The following is a 23,630-nucleotide window of genomic DNA, read 5'->3' on the forward strand; positions in this document are numbered from 1 at the left end:
ATATGACAGCTGGAGGCATTAATCACGCGGCTCTGTCTCTGGGCTGTTGTTATGTAGAAACTGCATCTGCCAACAGACCGAGCAGCCACAATTAGATCTCTTAATGGAATGAGGAGCTGCTACCTGGCCCTCCGCACTCCTGTTAGGTTGTAGACCTGCGAGCCAATAAGGCACTTGGGAGATCAGGCTGCTTTCATTCTTTCTCTGCCCATCCCCTTTTAATACCTGGTCCTCCAACTGAAACGAAAAATTACCTGTAATTGTTATCATTTGCAAACAAAACCTGTCAGAAGACGAACCTGCTGTTTACAATGGATGCCTTTGTTGTTCTCAGAGAAGATTCTTAAGGGAATTTCCTTCCTTTTTTTTTTTTAACTAATTCTGTCTTTGAGGGAAGACTGGGGATTTGGGAGTGGGAGGCAACAAACCACTTTCCCATTACAACCTCCAAATTGCTACCTTGAAGACACAGGCAGGCTTGCCCTGAAAAACTATTTGCTGGAACACCTGCCAGCTCACCTTGTGCTCATTCATGGCTGCTTTGCTCCTGCCAAGACAAAATTGTCCAAGAAAGCCAAGTAGCAGAGCAGAGCCGTGCTCTCCCAGGTCACCCCACAGGAAGTCCTGAACTAGATGGACAATGCAGGCATCTGATTATCTTCCAAAGAACTTTCACTCCCTTTCTTCACTCAATTTACAGCAGATGTGGTTTTTACAAGCCAACTTTGTAAGTGTTTATAAACTGGCTGATTGTTTCATCTTTTGTCTGTTTTAGTGTTCCACAGCGAGGAGTACAACACAGTGGTTTTACAGAATTTCGGGACCAGTGAACAGTGACCCCCCACATAGTGTTAGACAGGGTCCAGGGGCTTCTTCCCAGGGCGCTGGGTACAGAACAAAATACTTGCACAAGATGCACGGAAAGGATGGTGAGGATATGGATTGATGAAAAGGAAAAGAAAGTCCATTCCAGCAGGCGCTGAAGAAGGATCACAGGGGCTCCGAGGGGAAAGGGAAAGGGACCTTTAGTGTCCCAAATGCCTCAACTCGCCCTATTCCGTGTAAATATGGGGTTGGACAATTGTCGCATGAAAAAACTCATTTGGCCTCACGGCAGAAGTAAATAATCAGGGAAGAGTGCTTGCAGACTGGTTGTGCCCACCTGTAAACAAAGGATTAGGAACAGCATTTCCTAACTGGTCTCATGATCAGGGCCAGAAGTCACAACCCTGGAGTGGTTTGGGTCCCATGTTCTGTGCGTGTCCTCTCTTTTGTATGAAACACCTATTCAGTCTGTTAGCCTTTGGCTTTTAATCACTTCTGGTAGAGTCTACCCAGAGGGTTTTCTGGTGTGCCCCAGCCCTAATCTCCTACATCAATAGAACTTGACTTAGCACGCCTTAGACCAAAACATCAACTTCCCAGGGGCTTTCAAACACCACTGATCAATGTTCTGTCACTAGAGGGTACAAGGAGCCCTCCTGAAAGAGATAGGATTTAATGCCTAGGCAGTTTTTTGATGGAGCAGCTCAAAACCATTTGGAAGGAAGCATCTTGAGAGGCAAAGGATGGTGTATTAGGCAGAGTTCAATAATAAGAGGACATGGCAAAGGGACTTCAGGTCAAGAAAATCAGACTGGCTCTTTGTATGGAACCAGAAAAGATCCAGAATAGCAAAGGCAATTTGGAACAACAAGAGCAAATGAGAGTAACACCTTTCCTTATCAGACTTTAAGCTATACTACAAAGCAACAGTGATAAAAACAGCATGGTACTGGAACCAAAAAGATATGCAGATCAATGGAATAGAATACAGGACACAGAAACATCACCAAACATGTTCAGCTATTTAATCTTTAATAAAGGGCCCAAAAGCAAATGTTGGAGGAGAGATAACCTAGTTCAACAAGAGCTCCTGAAAAAACTGGTTATTTGTTTGCAGAAGATTGAAACTGCACCCATCTCTCTCACCACGTACTAAGTAGTAATAAAAATGCATCAAAGATGGAAACATTAAAACAGAAACAGTGCACTTACTGGAAGATAAAATAAGTAAAACACTTAAAGACATGGATGTAGGAAAAGATTTGAACAGAATATCAATTGCACGACAAATTGCAGCAAAAGTCAACAAATAAGATTATACCAATTCACTGCTAAAACACGTTCTGGGAGAATGTGTGTAAGGCAGATTCCTTCATACGTCCAGCAGAGCAAGTCTCATGGAGGACACCCGTGAAAGCTCACAACTCAAATGTCTGCAAGTGGAAGATCTACTGCCTATCAGAATAAAAAGCTTCTGTACAGCAAAGGATCAATTAGCAGAGTGAAGAGACAACCTACAGAATGGGAAACAATTTTGCCAGCTACTCCTCAGACACAGGACTGATGTCTGGAATGTTAAAAGAACTCAAAAAAAAAAAAAAAATTCCATCACCTGAAATTAAAGACCCCATCGAGAAACAGGCAAGAGAAATGAACAGATGCTTCACAGAGAAAGAAATACAAATGGCCAGTAAACATATTAAAAACACTCAGTATCTCTGCCCCTTAGAGATATAAAAATTCAAACAACACTAAGACACCAATTTACTCCAGAAAGGTGATCATCAACAAGTTAAAAAATAACGAGCATAGCTATGATGAAAAAGGAATCCTCCTACAGTTGGTGGGACTATAAACTAGCACAACCCACTTTGGAGATCAATACAAAATTTCTGTAAGTACTAAAATTAGAATTCCATATGACCCAGGAATATCCCTGCGAGGTATCTTCCCCAAAGAGCTCAAGACAACATATTACAGCAATATATGCATACCAATATTTGTAGCACAATTCAGAATAACTAAATCCTAGAAGCAGCCTACGTACCTACCCACAGACAATTGCATAAGGAAATTGTGTCATATATATAATAGAATACTACCTTGTTTTTAAAAATGACAAATTTGAGGCATTATTCGGGAAATGGATGTACCTAGAAAACATGAGTGAAATAAATCAGACACACAAACTGAAATACCGTACGATACCTCTCTTCTGAGAAAGGCAAACTGCAAATTAAGAGAAAAATAAGGAAATATAGAACGAGACACAGGGGTAGATTTCTTGCAATGGAAAGGGGTTCAGGGGACCACAGACAAGGGGGAGGAGATGAGGAAGTATGTAAAGTGAAGACACGCCAGGTGGAAGGCCCCAGTAACCTCGGTGAACATGGACATTACATGCCATAAATACAAGCTGGGATTGATAATATCAGCAAAAATGAAGAGGAGGAAAGAGAACCAGAGGAAGAGGCAGGGAGAGGAAGGAAAGGGTACTTTTAAAAGAAACAAGCTGTGTTCTGTACATGTATCAACTCCCCAAGGGGGCTGTAAAAGGTGAAAATTAGACTGTTTGTTTGCAAAGGATTTTACAGTGTGGCTGGGGTAGAATGGGGTCTCGCTGGTCATGGTCTCCATTCTGGTGTGGTCAGAGATATCCTTGCCCACTGAGGGCACAATTGGTCTCCACGAGATGACCGCTTCTGTTGGGGACCACTACCCAGCAGCTCTGAGCAGGATTTAAATTTTACTAGTTGGCTTTCTATGTTTATCTGTGAGTCTGTCCTAGGCCTAGGTCCCTTGCCTGGTGATGGGAGCTGATTCATAGTAAGTGAACCTCTATGAATCACTGGTCCTGGCTGAGGCCTGTAGTGGCCTGTGAGGCCAGAGACACCTCAAAGGACAAGATAAGGCCACAGCTGTGGACACTCTGGCTCCAACTCCAATTAAGTAAATAGAGACTGTGGCTGCAGGAATCTCACTCCTACAGTCTCAATCCTACCATAAATGTTATCTTGGAGATAAGACGGTTCTCCTAAATTGGCTTAACCTACTACTTGGGGAAGTCTTTGAAGTGACCCCTGAGGCCCTGCTCATTTTCTGTGCTTTCCTCAGTTTCCCCATCTTTTGTATTAGTCCTAGTAAAAGTGGGCTAATCCAGAGAATGCTTTGTCATAGCCCTCGGAGTCTCAACTAAAGGGTTCTGACCCTCCTGGAGCCCTAAAAATCAAATAATTTGTCTCTTTTTATTTAACCTCCACCGTACACTCGTTTGGAAGATGGAGATCTAGGTCAGGACCCTAAGCTTCCACATGCGGCCGTCTCAGCTCAATGATTATAGTTTAGGGCAATGACCAGAGACTTCTGAATGCTGGTTTCTAGTTGAATGTCCCTGCAAATCTCTTACTTTGTCCTCAGTCTTCAGGGGAGAAATGTAAATTTCTTGTAAATTTAGGGGCAATCAATCTTATAGTGCCAGTTCTCAGACAGAGGCTGCCTAAATGATCCACATGGCTATTCGCAGAGCTGAGCGGGGATCTGATCCAAATTGTCATGTTAATAAAGCAACAGATAGAAAATAAAGGTCAAGCCCATCCAGCTTTTAGCTAGCCAGGGGCCTCTGTAGGCCCAGAAGTTCCTGCTCGTTTGTCAAAAGCAACTGGAGTCTGTCCTCAGTCTCTGTGGTAGTCTCTGACTCAGGTGCACGCTGTACCTACGCTAAGGAAGGGGCTCCATATGGGGTACCTCAATCATCACTCTAATCTGCAGAGGCACCACTTTTAATAGTTTCACTTCCAGAAATTTTGTGTTAAGAAAAAGCAGTTCTTTTTAGAAGCATAGTTTTGGAAATCATTGTTCTAAAATGAAGTCCATCTCAAATCTGCCCTCACCGTCACCTAAAAATAGAATCAGACATGTGTTCAACGGCCAGTGACCCTGAATCCCTCCCTGCCTCCTAAGCTCCCCAACACTTTTAGACAGTATTATGTCCATACCTCCAGACAGGACACTAGGAATGAGAAGAGCGGTGGAGACTTTCCAGCCTGTCCTCCTCCCATAAATTCCACCACCCACCATTTGGGGCAGATTAGCTCTGAGCTGCGACAGTGCTCCCCAAGAGAAGCCCTGACCCTGACCTCAAAAATGCTGGGGGAGGGGCTGGAGATTTAGCTCAGTGGCATAAGCGCCTGCCTTGCAAGCAGGCAGTCATGAGTTCGATCCCCAGTACCGATAAAAAGGAAAAAGACAAAAAAAAAAAAATGCTGGGGGAAACCAATGCCAAGATTGATCCGATAAGAATTAGTAAAGTTAAACTGGCAGGCTCAGGACACACTCGCTCTTTCCAGGTCTGGCCAGCTGTTTTTTCCCAGATCTTCAAGCTGTTCTTCCTCCTAACTACCTTCCCGAATCTGGAAAGATCCAGTAGCAATGTAATCCGAGTTTCGGGTCCTTCCTGTTGCCCTGGGATGCAACCCCAGTGGCTACAGGGCTTATTTCCGGGGGTCTGCCTCACTATTCTCAATCCTGCCAAACCTGAGTGCCCCAAATATAGCTTGGCAAGACCTTAGGGGGAGAGTAACAATCCCTACAGGTTGCCCTGGAATGGATCCCTGTATCACAAAGGTGAACAAGAGAAAAACATAAGTTGATTAGCATTTTTATACATATACGGGAGACACAGGGAATGAGTCATTCTGAGGAGAGGCTTTGAATGCCAGCTGTATAGTCTCTCCACCAAGGAACGGTCAAGTTTTAAAAAAGAGACAAGACAAAGGAAAAGGGTGCTGAACCGACATGGATAGCAATTTTGGGAAAGGTGACCAAGTGGCAGAGGTTAATGAGTAAAGGTTGCTGATAAAGCTCCTCAGGCACCGTCTGCTGGCAGAGCAGGGCCTACAGCTGTCTCGCTGGTCCCCCCTTTGTTCTCTGTGGCAGACAGGAGCGCACATCTTTTGTCCCTGTAAATCTATGTCCCACTCTTTGGCAAAGGGAGGGAGGGGGCAGTGTTCCTGCTCCCTGCCTGCCCTCAGCTCCACAATCCTTCCTGTGTGGTCAGCATATTCCAGCCTCCCACATCATCACCAAACAAACTCACGACCCAGCCAAGGGCAAGTCCTAGCCTGGCCCATTCCCACCTAGGGTGCCCACCCCAGGGCTTCCCAAAGTCAAAGGTGCCCATAAACAAGAATCACCAACATCTTGCTTTTAAAAGATGCTTTATTGAGATCTGACAGCTGTATGTACCAAGCCCCCACAACAAATCTATGTTAGTAATGTTTTTAATTCTAAAACGATGCTCTAGCCCATGAGGGCTGGACCCCACACCTGCATTTCTAAGCAATGCCCAGGTTGCCAAAGCTGCCGTTTAGCAAACCACTCCCTGCCTAGGCCTAGACCAAGTGACTTCTGCGCAAGGCAACTCTGTCCTGTCCCCAGTGCTCAGCATACAGCACAAGGCTGGAAGGTCAGCTTCCTCCCTCCCTCCCTGCTGCCTGGAAGTGACCAGCTGCTAAGTCTACGCACTAGGATGCCTGCAGAAAAGCACCACGCACTTAGTCTACTTATTAGGATAAAATCCAGGAACAAAAGCCTCCTCTGTGATGCACGGAGAGGCCGCCCAGCCTGTTCCTCACCCCAAGCCTAGCCGCTGCGTCCCGCCTCCTACAGGGTGCTGCTCCGCACACTCCCTGCTCATTCTAAACTTCCCTGTTCACAGATCTGCTTCCCACTTCTTGTTGGCTCCTCTTTCCCCTGGAGGATAAGGACTGGGAACACACATCTGGCCCGGCCCTTTGCTTCCTACTGTGGAATGCACTGCCTTGCATGTGGGTGCTTAGTGAGGTTGTGTCTCAAAGCAAAAAATGATCTAGAATGCAGCTCAAAGCAATCGTCCTGGGTTCAAACCCCAATCCAGGGATGTTAACTACTAAATCATCTGCCTTTCTGTTGTTGTTGTTTGTTTGTTTTGTTTTGTTGGTTGGTTTTTTTGAGACAAGGGTTATCTACGTCCTTTAAGCTGGTCTTGAACTCACTATATAGTCCAGACTGGCCTCAAACATGCAGCAATCCTCCTGCCTCTGCCTCCTGAGTGCTGGGATTATAGGTGTGCATCACCACACCCAAATTTATCATCTTTTAGATTTTGGAGCTCTGGTAGCCTTTGTAATGCCCCTACTTAATCTTTAATTCTGTTTTTCGGGTGACACAAAGGACTATGGGAGCTGGGCCTGGTATAGCTGTGTCAGTGCCCACTGGACAAGCAGATTTCATGCAAGACACACAAATACAGAAGAGTTTACAAGAATGGTTCACAATGGCGCACAGAGTCAGGTGTAGGAGAGTGCAGAAGGACTGCCTGTGTACTGGAGACCCAAAGGACCCAGCCGAAAGCCTGGAGCTCACTGCAGCGGCCCACTCAAGTCCTTATTAGGGGCCCAAGGATCCACCACAGAAGGCTGAAGGTCTGTGCTGGAAGCCGGGTGACACAGTGAAGGTGAAGACTGAAACTGCTCTGAAGAAACAGAATGAGCCTCCCTTCACTTCCCCTTTATTCTGCCCAGGCTACCAGCCTCCTGGTTAGTGCCACCTCCAGCCAGGGTGGGTCTTCTGTCTTCTGTAAGTTCATCCTCCACACCCAGAACTGTGCTAATCCAATTAGGGGACCCTTCCAGCTAAAACACACCCTTCCTCCACAGTCACACACCCTAGATCCAGTAACCTCTGGGAAGCTCTGAGCACATGAGGCTTTGAGGGACATCCAGAAATGAGCTGTAACAATTGTCATGTTTGGAGAAGGAAAGAAAAGGAGACAAATGCCCTGGAAGACAAAGACCCCACTTAGCGTACAGCCCCTCTTTTTCCTCCCTATGAAAGCCCTTTGCACACCTCAGTCCCCCAAGGGGGAGCCGTGAGGTTGAGCCCCACTACCTTCGCAGGGTTTCTGGCCCCTGAATAAACCTGAATCTTTCCTAACAACTCTTACCTCCTGAATTTTGGCCTTAGCTTCAGGCATCCTGACTTTAACTCTGGTGACATTTTGTCTTAGTTACTTTTTCTTATTGCTGAGTCAAAATACCTGACACAAGTTAAGGGAGGAGACAGAAAGGAGCAAAGATGGCGGATAGATAACAACTACCTACAAAGGCTCCCTGAGACAGTCAACTTAGAATTCAACATAATACAGAATGGGGAGCCCCAAACAGAGGGAGATGAATTCTCTCATCCCAAGAAGAAATTAAGGCAACTTGCCGACTATCTGAGGTCCTGCAGCGACTTGCCGAGGTCCCACCATGACTTGCTGAGCCATTTGAGGTCCCGCTGCTTCGATTCACTGGAGGCACAGTTACATTGAGTTTAGGGGTTGGCAAGCTGAAAGGAAAGCTGAGTTGGCAGGGTGCCTACATCAACCTGTGGTGAGTGATGGGAGTGGAGCCATTCCATAAATAGAGGGGCTCCAGCGGATGACATTCTGGGACTGGGCAGGACTGGCAAGTACAAGGGGCAGCAGTGACTTCAGTCAATTGTTCTGTCATGGTTTATGTTTGTGTCCCCCAGGCCTCATGAGTTTGCATTGTTCATATGTGATGGTTCATTGTATAGTGCTTGGATTGATGGTGTCAGTGCTCCACCCACATAGGGGTGGAGCCAGGATGTGATGTAATGGCAGGAAGAAGGTGTGTTTCTCTCTTTGCTGGTTTGAGTTTGCTGTTGGCGGCCACCATGAACTGCAGCCCAGCCATGCCTGCCTGTCTTGGAGCCAACTGAGTGTGGACTGAAACCTCCAAAAACTGTAAGAAATAAACCTTTCCTTTCCCAACTTTGAGTTTCAGGTATTTTGTCTCAGCAACGAGTAAAAAGTAACTAAGACATGTTCCCTTCCCCAAAGGGATTGGTGGAGTGAGCTAGGCCTGGGTCACTTGACCTGGCTAAGACCCAATAGGTTATCCGAAATCAAGTCCCTACAGCAGTGGCACACACTAACCACACTAACCCAGTGAAGCCTCAGAAGTTTGACTGATCCAGAGGGGAGGCGGCGCATAGTAATACAGTCCAGGCCACAGCAGCTTGACTGATCCAGAGGGGAGGGGCCTGCATACACTGTCCCACTCTGCAACTCACTAGCACACGGCAGTGGGAAGGGTCATCTAGCCAGCATGCTTCAGAAGAATTGTAACCAACCAACAAAGAAAGAAACTGGGGCCTCCTGAAAGAAGCAAAAAAGATGGGAAGAGGAAGAAACAATAAAAGTCCCCAGGTCCCAACCCTGAGAACACTGACCCAGGACAGGTAAATACAAAGGGGAAGGAGAAGAGCAAACATGCAATATCAGACACAGTACCAGTGGACATAAAGGGATATATTTGGGACCTCATAGACGAGTTCAAAAGTGAAATATTTAGCCAAGTAAAGCAAGATATAAAAAGATTAATAAAAGAGATACTAAGCACCCCTCAAGCAGACACAGATGGAAGGAGGGAGGAACTCAAACAAAGACGAGAACCATTTGATGAAGAATATAAAAATTATAGAATACATGAAACAGATTCAAAGAGATCACCAGGAAATTAAAAACTCTATGGAAAGATGGCAAATCTTCTTGAAAGAAACTAAGTATAGATTATCCAAACTGGAGGACAATTTTGCAATGTGGGAGTATGAAAGGGAAAACTTTTTTAAAATAACAAGGAAACAAGCAGCAACAATACAAAGGCTAGAAGATGACAAAAGGATCTATAATTTGGAATAAAGAATGTGAATGAAGAAGCAGGGGTACAAACAAAGGAACTACAAAGGTTATTCACAGAAATAATTAAGGAAAACTTCCCAAACATAGGAAAAGGAAATAATATTCTGATATATGAGGCATACAGAACTCCAGCCACCTACAACCAAAACAGAGCTACACCCAGGCATATAATAATCAAGATCCTAGAAATTCAATATAAGAATAGAATATTAAAAGCTGTTAGAGACAAGAAACAGATAAGCTATAGAGGAAGGCCCATCAGAATAACGGCAGACTTCTTGACACAAACCATCAAGTCAAGAAGAGTCTGAAGCGAAATATTCCAAGCCCTGATTGATATATCCCAATAAACTGTCTCTAGAAATTAATGGAGAAACAAGATGCTTCCAAGACAAAGAGGAACTTGGGAAATTAGCAACCACCAATCCAACTCTACAGAGACTACTGCAGGGTATTCTAGAGAGAAAGAAAAGTACTAGGATTCCAGGAACAGTGCAGAGAGGCCTCAATAAATGGAGCAGAAAACAGAATGAAGAAGATGAGCAGACAACTGATGGCAAAAAAAAGAGCATAACAGAAATGATGCAGAGAAGATTTTATTCAAAACTGATATGTTTGATAGTATCAAGTCAGACAGTATAGGCAACTACACTGAAGATGATAAGACTCTACAATACACATTCTAGTTTGATAACTGCTGGTTTTTGAAGTTCTATACTATATACAAAGTTGTGTTTTTATTAATACTGTTATGTACTGATATATTCAATTATACTATGTCTGATGATATAGCCAATTCTATTGAAGATAACAAGGGACAACACAGGAACTATGGTAGAACTCTTTGTACAATGGTCTTATATGTTTATTTCATTTCATGTGTTTATAGGAATATGTTTTGTTTTGCCTTGCTTTGTTGCATTTCTCCCTCTAATATAGAAAGCATAGAAATATATGTTAAGACTCATGCATGTGTAGAATCTATAAACAGTTTATGAGAACTGATCTTATGACACATGATGAAATGAACAGATACTTCAAAGAAAAAGAGACACTAAAATACCCAGTGCTGATCCTGGAGTGTCATAATGTGACACCCAGCAATAGTATTATTCTTTGTTCAGAGTGATATTAGCCTGCTTGGGTTTATTCAATCTCAACATAATTGAAGATATGGATAACTGCATGTATGTTTAAGTGTATAGGATTGATAACCATATTTCTTAAGTTTTTGTTGGACAGTTGAACAGAACTGCTTGCAATCTCACTGTTTGAATCCCTAGTTTATATGCTCCACTTTAGTATTTTGAATAACTAATTGTAAGAAGACAATCTGTAATCATCAACTAGTGATTTCTTAACTGTTTTTCTTTGAAATTATGTATTATTTCTACCTGTTTTCTGTTTTGTTTAGTCTTTCTTTAAATTAAATTTTTTTTAAAAAGGCACTACAGTACCCAGTGCTGATCACGGAGTGTCATGATATGAAATCCAGCAGTGCTATTATTCTTTGTTCAGAAAGATTTTAACCTGCTTTAGTTTGTTTAATCTAAACATAAATGAAGATATGGATAACTGCATGTATGTTTAAGTGTATAGGATTGACAACCATGTTACTAAGTTTTTGTTGGACAGTTGAACAGAACTGTTTGCAGTCTCGCTGTATGAATTCCCACTTTACATGTTTTATTTTTGTACCTTGAACAACTATTTGTAAAACGACAATATGTAAACATCAACTAGTGATTCCTTACTGTTTATTTTTTTTCTCTGAACAAATGTATTATTTCTACCTATTTTCTGTTTTGCTTAGTCTTTCTTTAAATAAAATTAAGAAGTTAAGGGAGGAGAGATTTATTTAGCTCACAGTTTGTAGAGATTTCAGTCCATACTCATCTGGCTCCAAGGCATAGAAGAGGAAATTATGGAGGAGAGACAGTTCATGGCAGGCAGAAGACAGCAAAAGCAAACTAACTACAGGTACAAGACATGAGCTCAGGTCTTACTGTCCCTCAGCACTCAGGCTCCTTGCCCTTAAGGCAGGTAGCACTCACACCCTTAATCCTAGCACTGAACTGACAGAATCAATCACAACATCACAAACCCTAGCTCCAACCCCCTTCAAAATATCCCCTTTTGACATCACGAGGCTTTTAGAGGCCATCTAGACATAAGCCATAACACCATTCTTCCCACTAAACCACTATCAGTAACTCAAAGAGCCAAGAAGGCAGAGGGCTAATGGGAAGTACCATGTTTCCATCTTGGAGTGGCAGCAAAGATTTATGAGGCAAGCACTTCAGCTATGTTCAACCTCAGTTGGTTTAAAAAATGCTGGCGGCCTCTGCAAGTGCTAATTTGCATGAAAACAAACAAACATCATTCTTGTGTGATGATGCTTATTTCTGAGGATCCTAGGGCCTGCTGTTTTGTTAACGTGTTTCAAGGCTGAGCCAAGCTTTCCATTTTCTCCTCAATGCTTAAACCTTCTAGGATAAGCTGTTTAAGAAAGTGCCCACCCATGAAGTTTGGCTTGGAGGAATGAACGCTCAAAAGATAATTTTGCTAAGGCAGCTTAGAAATTTAAAACAATACTTAATGTTGCGGCAGACGTAATTTGCATTTCCTGGCAGTAAAGACTCGGTCTGGATTAGATACTAAAGGAGATTCTACTATTTTCCTTAAGACACATTAAGTTACACAAATATGAGAGTGATTAATTTAAGGAAACCAAACAGTTCACAAGCCCAGCCCTGTCACCCCTCCACTCTGCATTTCTAGTGCTACAGTCAGAGCCCGCCATATGGACAGAAGACAAATAAACCCTTAGACTCAACCTGCTACTCATTAAAAGCATGATGTGTGTTCTCTTCCAAGGCAGTCATGGACTGAAAAGCTACTCTTGCTAAATACAATGAATTTTGCCAGGCATGTGAGGACGAGGCAGGAGGATCCCAAGTTTGAGCTGAGTCTGGGCAATTTAGCAAGACCCTGTCTCAAACTGAAAAACCAGAAGTGTGTCACTCAGTGTGAAATGCCTGGGCTTAGATTATTCCAGAACACACACGCATGCACACACACACACGCACATACCAGTGCCTCTTCACTTGGTCCTATAGATGCCCAGCAGGTAACGGAGAGCAGAACAAAGCTTGACCTTCACTTTGTATCTGTCTACTTTATTGTCTCACAACTTTGATCAGATTCCTATTCAGTGCTGCTCATAGTGGTACCTTGGTACTTATTGTATTTGGTACTTATTGATTCCAGGGAGCATAACAAGTACAAAAATGACAGATCCAAAATAAATTATTTTGTCTGGGAGGTGTAATGAGTTAGGAGGCAGCGGACACACCAGGGAGCTCTGCCTGTACACTGAGAAGAGACAAACAACTATAATCACCAGCACAAAATGATTGCATCAAAATGTCTCACATACCAAGCTTGTTGCATTTCAAAGCACTCAAGCACCAACCTATGACTGCATTAGCACACCCATCGTTTAGGGATTGTCTACCTCAAAGCCAGCAGCACAAGATGGACATAACCTATCTTAGTCTCTTTCAGTACCAAGGTCACCAAGAGTTACAGGGACCTTCAACTGCCAGTCAGGGCCCAGAAATTTCTAGTCATGGACCTAAACCTGTGGTCACTCTGCCAGCAGAGCCCCAGCAAAACTGAGGCTACCCCATGCATAAACAGTCATCTCGCAGAGACCCAGGTTAAGCGTTAAGGGCTTCTCCCTAAGCCACTTTGCAAAACCTACACAGAAAAAATAACTCTCCTGGAGTTCAGCCGGCCCAGACCCTTTCAGAGCTGGTGCTGCTCTCTCATGGAGCGGCCAGTCCACTCCTGAGCAGAGCTGTGCCTACATCCACCTCTCAAGCTCCTGTCTCACTCCACTTGCCTGTTTCCTAACTCTGCCTGAAAACCAGCCAGCTGTACCTCACATAGATACATCCTGAACTGCTCTTCTGTGAACAGAGGCAAGAGCCAGTCTGCAGTGAGGTGAGGGCCCCATCTCTTACTTCAGTGACCTCCTTGGGCTCCATCCAATGATGCAAGTGCCCACTTTGTTCTTGTCTTAAGATAACTGACCAGGACTGCATTTATACCAACTTAAAGAAGGATATGCTTGTATAACTGGCACTGCAAAATAGAACATTAAAATTTAGATTTTTTTCTTTTGGAGATGAGCAGCTTCTCTAAATTTCCTCCTGTTGAGCACAGAACAACACGCCCTCCTTCTCCTCAGCCCAAAAGCAGTGATGGAATATGAAGAAGTCAGGACCATGAGGCTAAGGCCCAGTTCCCTTCCCACAAGAAAAAGGAGGAGGTGCAGGGGGCTGGAAGTAACAAAGCCAGTGTGGGGATCTGTGCCACCTCTGTTCCACCCCATCTGTTCCCTACTGTAAAAAGCTCTTACCCAACTGTACATAAGGAGATGCTGATTTTTAGCAAATGGACCTCTCCATCTCCTCAGAGTGAGTTTTCAATAAATCTTTTCTTGGCCTCTATCAGCTGCTCGGCAGCAAGCAGAGGAGCCCAAGTGGATAAACCTAAGTGGCCGGCACCACTTGTGCCAGCGTCAGGTAGCACTGGGGCACGCGGCGGGGTGGGGGGTGGGGGGTCTGTAAGCAGAGCAAGAGCAAAATAAGGGCCTCATCAGGCTTTTGGCTAATCCTGACCACAAGGGTTGAAACATTGCTGGAGCGATTAGCAAGTCAAGAGGAGAGGCAGAGAGCAGAGGAAGCCAGATGCAGGAAAGCAACATAGGAGTCATCCCTACCTCCAATAAAATGCAAAGGGAATAAGGGAGAAGGAGCTGCTGACTTAAAGGAAAACTGCATCAAAATAGAGTCACACCTATGCATGCATACATGTGCACAGCAGACCACACTCAGCCTGCTCTGCTACTGCTGCACGAGGTAGGCACACCTCCCCTTTCCTTCATTGCTAACTCCGAGGATCTTGCATGCAAGGTCCCTCCTAGCCAGCCTGTCTTGGTTATTTCCCTCTCGTTGCTGAAACACAATTAAGGAAGGAAAGGTTTATTTGATCACAGTTTGTGGAGGTTTCAGTCCACAGTTAGCTGGCTCCAAGGCAGGGTGGTATGGCACAGGGGCATCACTTCCAGGCGGCAGAAGATGGCAAAAGTAGCAAGAGCAAAAAAAAGGGGGGGTGGGAAACAAGCCTCTTTTCCTCCATTATGCTGTACACAGGTCACTACTTGCTCCAGCATAGGTGGAGCCACACAAAATCTCCCTGACGTCCTCTTGCACTGGTGGAGGATTTTACAAAGTAAGGACCCTGGCTCCCTGCTGAGCCTCTTAGTTAAACTTCTTAGGTTGATGAAATATACCAACCATAACACAACCTATAAATTCCAGAGATAAGGTTCTGACAGGGACAAGCAGGTTAGAGAAAAGTCAAAAAGCCCATGTGTGAGTGCATATGTAGGTGATGGCACCCAGGTTAAGGTCCTGTGGCCTGGGATCTATCTATGACAGTCCAGCAAGCCATTTTGGTTGTGACAAGTTCTAGGTATCAACCTGGGAGGCAGGGTCTTCGTCACCTGATCAAAGAGAGGAAAGATAAAGTACCCTTGGGCCCTCCATCTTTCCAGTGCCCCCTGTCCCTGCTCCCATCAGGGCAGCTGTCTGTCTCTTCCTTTCCCCTCTTTCAGATGAAGTGTCTTCCTTCCTAAACTGCATTCCTTTAGTTCATTGCTGGTAGTGAGTTTACACTCTCGGTTGACCTAGAGCTCGGATAACAATGTGGATGTGCATAGTCTTGCACGGCAGTTGCCTCATGGAGACCATTACTCTTTCCTCCCCTAACGCAGGGTTAGTACCTCAGGTAGGGGTGAGGAGGCAGCGGCTGGCAAAGAAAACCCTAGGTCCCTAGACGTCCCTTTCCCAACTCACAGACCCCATTCTTCCTCAAACAGTGACCTTATTTTAAGAGCAGTCCTCCTGCACAACTGGGGATTTAACTTGCGTTGTAATTCAGCCACTTGCAGAGTACGGTCCTATGCTTGACTTCCTGCAGTTTCAGCCCGACAGCCCAAAAGGAGAGGAGGCCCCCCTCAGCTAAAGCTGAAAATCATTTATGTGGCATCTGAGCTGGGAATTCCCATCTCTCAGCTCCAATTTTTCTCACACCACTTTGTACTGGGGTATTAATAGCAACCAATCAACACTATTGTATTCCTTAGTTTCCCAAAAAATACATATTGAAAAGTATCTTACAGAGTGACTTAGCTACTTGCTCTGTGTAAGGGGTCAGTTAAGAATCTCCAAAATGCACGTATTTTGTGCATCTCTACACAGTCCACATCTGTGTTCTTCTTACTGGTAGAAATAGGAATTGGTATCTTGAAAGCTAATTATATCAGACAGCTAATTTCAGATGCTACAAAACCAATTCAGAAAACTCACCCTTAGTGCTAGCTGTACATACCTATAATTCTAACGACAAATGACACTGAGACTGGAGGTCAGCAAGTTCAAGGCCAGACAGGGAAACTTAGCAAGACCACTATTAAATAAATAAATAAACCCAACTTTAGCACTCTGTACCTCTAGAACAATAGAACAATTCTCAGCACCAAAGTAGTTAGAGTCTCCAAAGAAACACAAGTGAGATATATATATATATATGGATACACAACAGACCCACTATGAAAGTTGAGTTATATGACTGTAAAGGTTAAGAAATCCTATGATCTGGAAAGTAGGGAACCAGGAAAAATAGTGATGTAATTCAGTCTAATCAGAAGGACCGAGAGCCAAGAATTATGACATCTGAGGACAGGAGAAGACAGATACCTCCACTGGAGAATTTATCTTTCTTTCTGCCTTTTGTTCTATTCATTCCACAACAAATTAGATAATGTCACTTTCCCACCCACAGAACTGGATACTCGGCACTCACAATGGAAAGGAGGAGAGGTCTGATTCAGTTCACGGTGTCTCGGGGTTCAGTTCATGGGTGGCTGCCTCCCAGGATGTGGGAGAACACAGCTGTGACACGTGGCTGCCAGGAAGCAGAGCCAGAAAAGGATGCCAGAGGGGAAGGGCAAACCCCCAGACCATGATTCTGTGACTCAGTCAGATACATCCAGAAGCGTACTCCACTAATCAGGCCCAGGGGGCTCCCAAAAAATCAAACTGACCCATCAAGCTTCACAGTCACACACCAACAGCAGAGAGGACATGCAGACTTCATCCTTCAAATGCACTCCTTCAAAATGCAGATTCATTCAAATGCAAGTATCTTCCAGAAATTCCTTCTTGGGCACAACCAGAAGTGTTATGCCCATCATCTAGGCATCCCTTAGCCCAAGCAATAGATACACTAAATTTACCATCAGAGACAAGGAAAGACACTGGCCTACATTTTTAGAGGCCAGGAAGGGGTTTTGCCACTGATTAGGGCTCTTGATTTAGTAGTCATGGAAATTGAAACTCCAGCACAAATTTATAGAAAAAGCTTTAATTTAAGAGAGAAGTCAGGGGCTCTAGTTGGAGCAGCTATGTGGGGCACACTCAGATACAGGGCTTCAGATTAGCCCGCCCACAAAAGCAATAGGCCAGCCTTTAAGGACTAGTGGAGATAGATCTGGCAGATTATTATCACAGTCTTGGTTTGGTAGTTCACATTGAATCCTCTTAACTACCCGTGTGAGGAGCCCTTTTGAGACAGGAGATTAGGGCACATAAAACTGGCTGGGGAAGTGGGTAAGGCCTGTTTGCTGCAAAATCCCAGGACACACAGAGAGAGAGAGACAGAGAGACAGAAAGAGAGACCGTGAGAGACAGAGACAGAGAGAGATAAAGAGATAGAGACAGAGAGACAGAGAAAGAGAGACAGAGAAACAGAGACAGAGAGATAGAGACAGAGAGGCAGAGAGAGACAGACACAGGGAGAGACAGAGAAAGAGACAAAGAGAGAGACAGAGACACAAAGAGAGAGAGAGTTTCCAAAGCCCTGCACATGGACTTCTCACAGAAACCCAGGCAGTTTGGATAAGATGGCCCAGACCTGAGCTCAGCCTGAGGAGCGGGTGTTACAAACAGGCCAGCACCCCCGGCTCTCACACTGCACACATTCGTAGCAGCCGTCCCTGAGCTGGTAACATTATGACTTCACAGGCAATCCTGTCCCGTGAACCCTGCTAACCCTGAAGTGATCACAGACTGAGGGTGAGAGAGAAGTCTGGCACAGGCATCTCTGTCTTCCAGGAGGCTGAGGTGGCCAGGTAGTGCCAGTGCTGACACAGAGACAAGCCCTGAGCGACCGACACGCCTCCGTGGAATGGGGAGGACAGGATCCCCTCTCACAGCAGCAAAGTCAAGCTTTGTTCTGCTACTTGTTACCTACCTGGCCTTTGCAGACCCAAGTGAAGGATAATGGGTTTTGGCAAAAGCCGTGTGTGTGGTGTCTGACTGCCGTCGGCAGCAACACAAATCGCACTTTGGTAAGTAACACACTGGGGGCCCAGGAGTTTGCTCTTCATTCCTACGCTAAGCTCTGACTGCATCACGACTCCAAGTCAGCTTTACCCAAGAGCTGTGCCTCTGTGCACTGAATCTCCACCTGCCCCAAACGGAGAGAGCTGCCAATCTGCGGTTTTCTTTTTGAGACAGGGCCTTGCTGTGTTGCCCAGGCTGCTCTTGAACTTGTGTTGCTGCCTCTGTTTCCCAAGTGCTGTACTGGGATTGTAAGCAAGCACCACCGTGTCAAGCAAGATCCTTGGCTTTCTTGTCAACATATTCAGAGTGGGACAGGAAAAATAAAAATGGAAAGGAGGCTTTTGTCAGCTATCCAACATGCAAATCAGAAAGCAGGCTCTTTATTGCAGATCTAAAAGCACAGAGATTTTGAAATTCATAAAGATAAGTTGAACTATTTGGCTCCTACCTGCAATTAAATGTTTATTAACTGCCTATCTGGTGTGATAGAATTTGTATGAGATTTATTTTGTTATAATCTTGTAACAGTGTTACAGAGTAGTTATCTACCTTAAATATTTTGGTGGCTGTAATACCAGCAAAATACCAGCATGAATTTTACACGATCAAATTAATGTAGGTGGGTTTGAAAAGACCTCTCTATGTCTTTGCATCCTATCATTTCTCAGGCAGCTCCTCGGAACGCCATGGCCCAGTCACTGCCTCGGCCCCAGCCAGAGAGTAGGCCTCTTCCTTAACAATCCCACAGCAGCCAAGCTTAGGTCTCAGCCCCTACCTGCTCTGTGTATGATCAAGTTACCGCAAAGACTACCCAGCCTCTGGGCAAGGAAGACAGGGTGTAAGCACAGCCGGTGTCTGCTTCACATCCTTCCCCAATACGGGCTTGGCCGGTCCCCTCCTACTGCCATTTTGTTTTGCATGCAAAGCACATAATGGAACACTGTTCTCTTATAGAAAGCGGTGAATGATTGATACATGCTACCATGTGGACAAACCTTTATGGCGTTATGCTAGATGAAATAATTCAGACAAAAAGTCACATGCTGCAAAAGGACGTAGACTTGTGACCACCACATGGTGGGACGGTGGGGATTGGGTGTGACGGCTAGAGGGTGTGAAGTTCTTTTTGGAAGGAGCCATGGAAATGTTCCCAAATTAGGGTAGTTGTTTACAACATTTAGGAAATGCACTGAAAATCACTGAATCCAGTAGTTTAAATGGTACCTTTCTAGTTTATGAACTCAAAATTATAACAAAGCTCTTTTGCAAGGTAGCAAATGACCCCTGACAGACAGAAACACTCCCCTGCGGGAGCAGCTTCGATATATAACTGTGGTGCCTTTTCAAGATGTGACCAAGATGGCCCCAGGAGGCTGCAGCCACAGAGGACACAGTACTTTGATTATTCAGTGGCACGTGGCCTTCCTCCCCGAGGCCCTGTTCCTGCTAACCATAAGCTAGTATTCTGCTGCTTCCTTTCCTCAGGAAGTTCAGGACCACTTGAGGAATTAAGCAAAGTTACAAACTTTCCTCCTGCAGCAAGTCTGAGCAAGTCTCACCCTGCTGATGAGCATGGTGCCACATAGGGAAGCCAACAGAATCCACTTCCCGCATTTATTCAACCATAGCCAGCCCTCTGTGTCGTTGGGTTCTACCAACCACGGGCTGAAATCTTCAGGAGAAAACCTCGTGTTTGTCAACATTTGCTAAGCAACACAGCACAGTACAACAGCTCTCTACACAGCATTTGCATTGCACTAGGCAATGTGAAATAATCTAGAGATGATTTTGTTGCAGGCAGCTGAGTTAGTTAGAAATATTATAGGCAGTCAGACAGGTTCGGTCCCCATGGAGCCAGGACAGACACCTTGCAACTGTGGGGGAGACAAACACCTCCTTCTGTGGGCCAGGCTTCAAGACAAAAGATCAAACAAATACACCCACATTCTAAGGACTAATATTCTAATTAGTTCCCTATCACCCTGAGGAAGCCTGGAGTCAGCATCCCATCCCCCTAGGGAAGAGTCACTGCTCCCTAAGAATGCCCACTTTCTACATGACTGGCTTTCCCATTTGTCCCTAATGTAATCAATTTTACCTGAACTATTAATCCTATTGGCTAACTATAGTTCTGTCCCACCTTATGCCCATCTGCCTTGTGAGTTCCCAGTCTTCCTCACCTTGAACCTGTCACTCCCCATGATTTTACTCTATAAAAGTCCCTGGAAAAGACAGAGTCCTTGGCAACCCATTCAGGACCCCTTCTGTCTCTCTTGGACAGAAGCTTCTTTTCTCTCAATAAATATATTCTACTCTTCACCTCCATTGTTCCTAAAATTCATTCTTCAATTTTAGAGAACACAAGCCCAAACCAGACATAGTAGGTCAGGAGTTTCATTCCCCTATATCAATTTGAGGTATGAGGAGTATGTGTACAACTTCTATGGAAATACCACGTCATGGTACAAAAGAGACTGAGCATTTCTGTATCTTCCAGGGATTCTGGAACCAAGGTTCCCGCAGATATTGGGGTAACTGTACAGAACTGTGTATTTGGCCCCCGATCCCTTCAAAGAAATCCCTTCAAAGAAATTCATGGGCGATGGTTTGAAAAGCACTGGCTTCTCATTTGCTTAGATCCTGCAAGACCTGCCTTCACAGACAAACCTCATCAACCTTGCCAATTTTTTCTTTTATTTACCCGAAGGACTTCCTCCTGGCCTTTCCCTTGTGGCTGTGTAACGATAGGCAATTTCCTTGGGTGTCTCTGAGATTCAATTTCTACTCATCAATGAGTAGAATTGTAACCTCCCCCAAATGTCAGAAGAATCAAAGGAGAATCAAAGTAAGTGCTTAGCATAGTGCTTGGCAGAAAGTTGGTGCTCAATTACTGTGCGCCCACTCTTTACCAAATACGTTATAAACCTTCACCAAGGCAATGGCATAGGTCTTCCCCACGGTCACGAGGCTGGCGTGGTGCTGTATCCATCACATACTTTACATATTTGCAAAATGCTTAAATGAACTCATGCCCTGCAAGGCTCCCATCTCAGAGCCATATAAATCTAGAATAGACAGGCTGTGACAACTCATGATCATAAATGAGAATTCTCCACAAGAATTTTTACCAAATTCCCTTACAAAACATACCTCTCTTCCTGGCTCTACTTTGTCTTGTTCTTTAGAGATCTAAATGTTCCCAATCTTTGCTTAATGACACTGATGATGAGATTTTTTTAATGTCGGCAGATGGATGATCATAACACAGAAGCTTAAGCAAAGACAACAACTGGCTTTGAGGCTGAACGCCCAAGCCTCGAGTGAAAAAGCAACCTTAGGAAGTGCACTGCTGATGAACTCAGGCTTTGGACTAGACTCCCTGCCTGGCTTGAATCATGCTCAGCTGAGTGTGAGCTTGACCAGATACTTAACTCTCTTGTGCCTCAGTTTCCAGGCTGAGAACTTACTTAGAACGTCAAAGCAAGGATTAGAGTTAAATACGAAGTATTCAGAGCAATGTTTGGATACTAATGATTATTTGATAAATTCTGGCTGTCCTTACCTGGCATTATTATTAATTCCTCCTATCAAGGAACCCTTTCTGCCCTATGTAGCCTTTCTTCCAATCCTCCAGTCTAACAAGGACAATGGGAGAAGGGGGAAAGTTATTAAGGAGACTCAAGCATACAGAGAAATTACTAAAGAAACTTTACTCACAGAACAAGTGTGAAAATTTCCCTTTATTGGTACTAAAAGGGAATTTTAAGGCTATCAGACTGTTCTCTGTTCCATGAAGGACAGTGGTTACAGTAATGACGGGCTTGGAGGTCCACAGCCAGCACCTTTCCTCTTAGTGGAGAGCCGTGAAATCTGCTATGTTCCTCTGGCAGAGCAGTTTTCAATGAGACATTGTTACATTTGTAAAGAACATAGTGACCATGCTGGAAAGATTTTATCCATATCCACACGACGGTGACAAAATTGGACGTGACTAAAAGGTTTAGGCGGCCGATTCTCAGCAACGAAACCTAGAAACAGATGTCGTGATGCCTCATGCAACCCAGGACACTGGCCTGAACCTGTAGTTCCTAGGCTGCTTTGAAGGTGTTTCCCATTCATAGCTAAATGTCTAGGAGAACAAACCTTTTCTAAAAGTCTTACATGGAACCCAAATACATAAAGAAAAATAAAAATCTTGCTGAGCCATAGTGACTTGGAAAAAAAATAAGACACTGGTTCTTTTCACCCAGCCATGACCCTGAACTCCAAAGAACTTACCAGGCTACATAATGCCACATGAGGTTCACAAGCATCCTCACTTATAAACTCAGATTTTAACTTAGAGACAGGGAAAGTCCAGTGCTCCACAGATGGGCTTATACAATGATTCTCAAGAGACAGCTCACTCTCTAAAACGGGTTTTCTTATACTCACTAGATAGTGCTAGGTTCCAAACTGTGTAAAACTAAATATGATTACATTTCTCTTCTCCTAATCAATAAACAGGGCTCATAAAGAACATCAGATCAGCTCTAAGCAAATTGAAGAAACTACAGTTTCTCTGTACATTTCAGTTCTAATTTAAGTCAATTTGTAACCTTATATGATTTCTAATGTCCTTCTAAGTTTAGTAATTCTTTGATGGAGAGGAAGGGCTGTAACAATAGTGTTAAAAGCCAGTTAAGAGACAATAGCACAGAAACATAATCCATCAAAAAATATCTTCAACAGAAAGAAAGAACACAGAGATGTATTTTTTTGAATAATTGTAACAACATCAAAACCACAGATACTAGGTTGGAGAAATGAGTAATCAGCTAATTTCAGTTCTGCTGGCTTTAGGATTGCTGGAGAGAAATAACCCTGGGTGTAGCTCATTTTCAGACTTCTTTTCAAAAACTTTGTTCTGGCCAAAAGCTATGTATTAGGCTAAGTCTCTGCTGACCTCTCTAAATTCGTGCCCAGACAAATTGCAAACATCACACCATCCTGTGGTCACCGTGAGTCTGCTCCAAACACGCTGATTGATTTTTATAATGTTCCAGGCAATTTCGAGTTGTCAGTAAGAACTAATTCTGTCTCGTTACTGCCTCCACTCTTGGCAGCTCTGTGACCGCTTATTGGTTTCTGTCTTCGTGTTCATTTTCTTCGGCTAATTTGAAAGCCTTTCTCCCCTCTCCAGTCCCATTCAGAGGTCTGGAACCGTAATCATGGGACGCCCCCAGCACAATTACAGGTGACAACGCAGCTGATGGCTTCCAAAGCTGAACCCCAAGGCTTGGATCCCATGAAACCTCCTGCCAAACCAAAAGCCGTTAGAACCTGCCTCACCTGATCCATCCAGCAACTCTCAGCTAAAAAATCCCCTCTTGAGTTGATATTAACCAACTCGTCAACTGCCAGCTTCCTCGAAGCTTGGGAAGAGCAGCGGACTGGGGCTGCTTCACCCTCCCAGATGCACCTGCGCTGGAGCCGAGGCACTGGTGGCTGTGAACACTTTACTCTGTGGCCATGAGGCGGATGAGGCCTCCCAGGCATGCAGATCTCAACAAGCACATTACACAAGGACAGAGTAAGTATTT

Source organism: Cavia porcellus, unplaced genomic scaffold (genome assembly GCF_034190915.1).
Source record: "Cavia porcellus strain 051 isolate PalLab524CR breed Dunkin Hartley unplaced genomic scaffold, mCavPor4.1 scaffold_1, whole genome shotgun sequence".
Taxonomy (NCBI): Eukaryota; Metazoa; Chordata; class Mammalia; order Rodentia; family Caviidae; genus Cavia; species Cavia porcellus.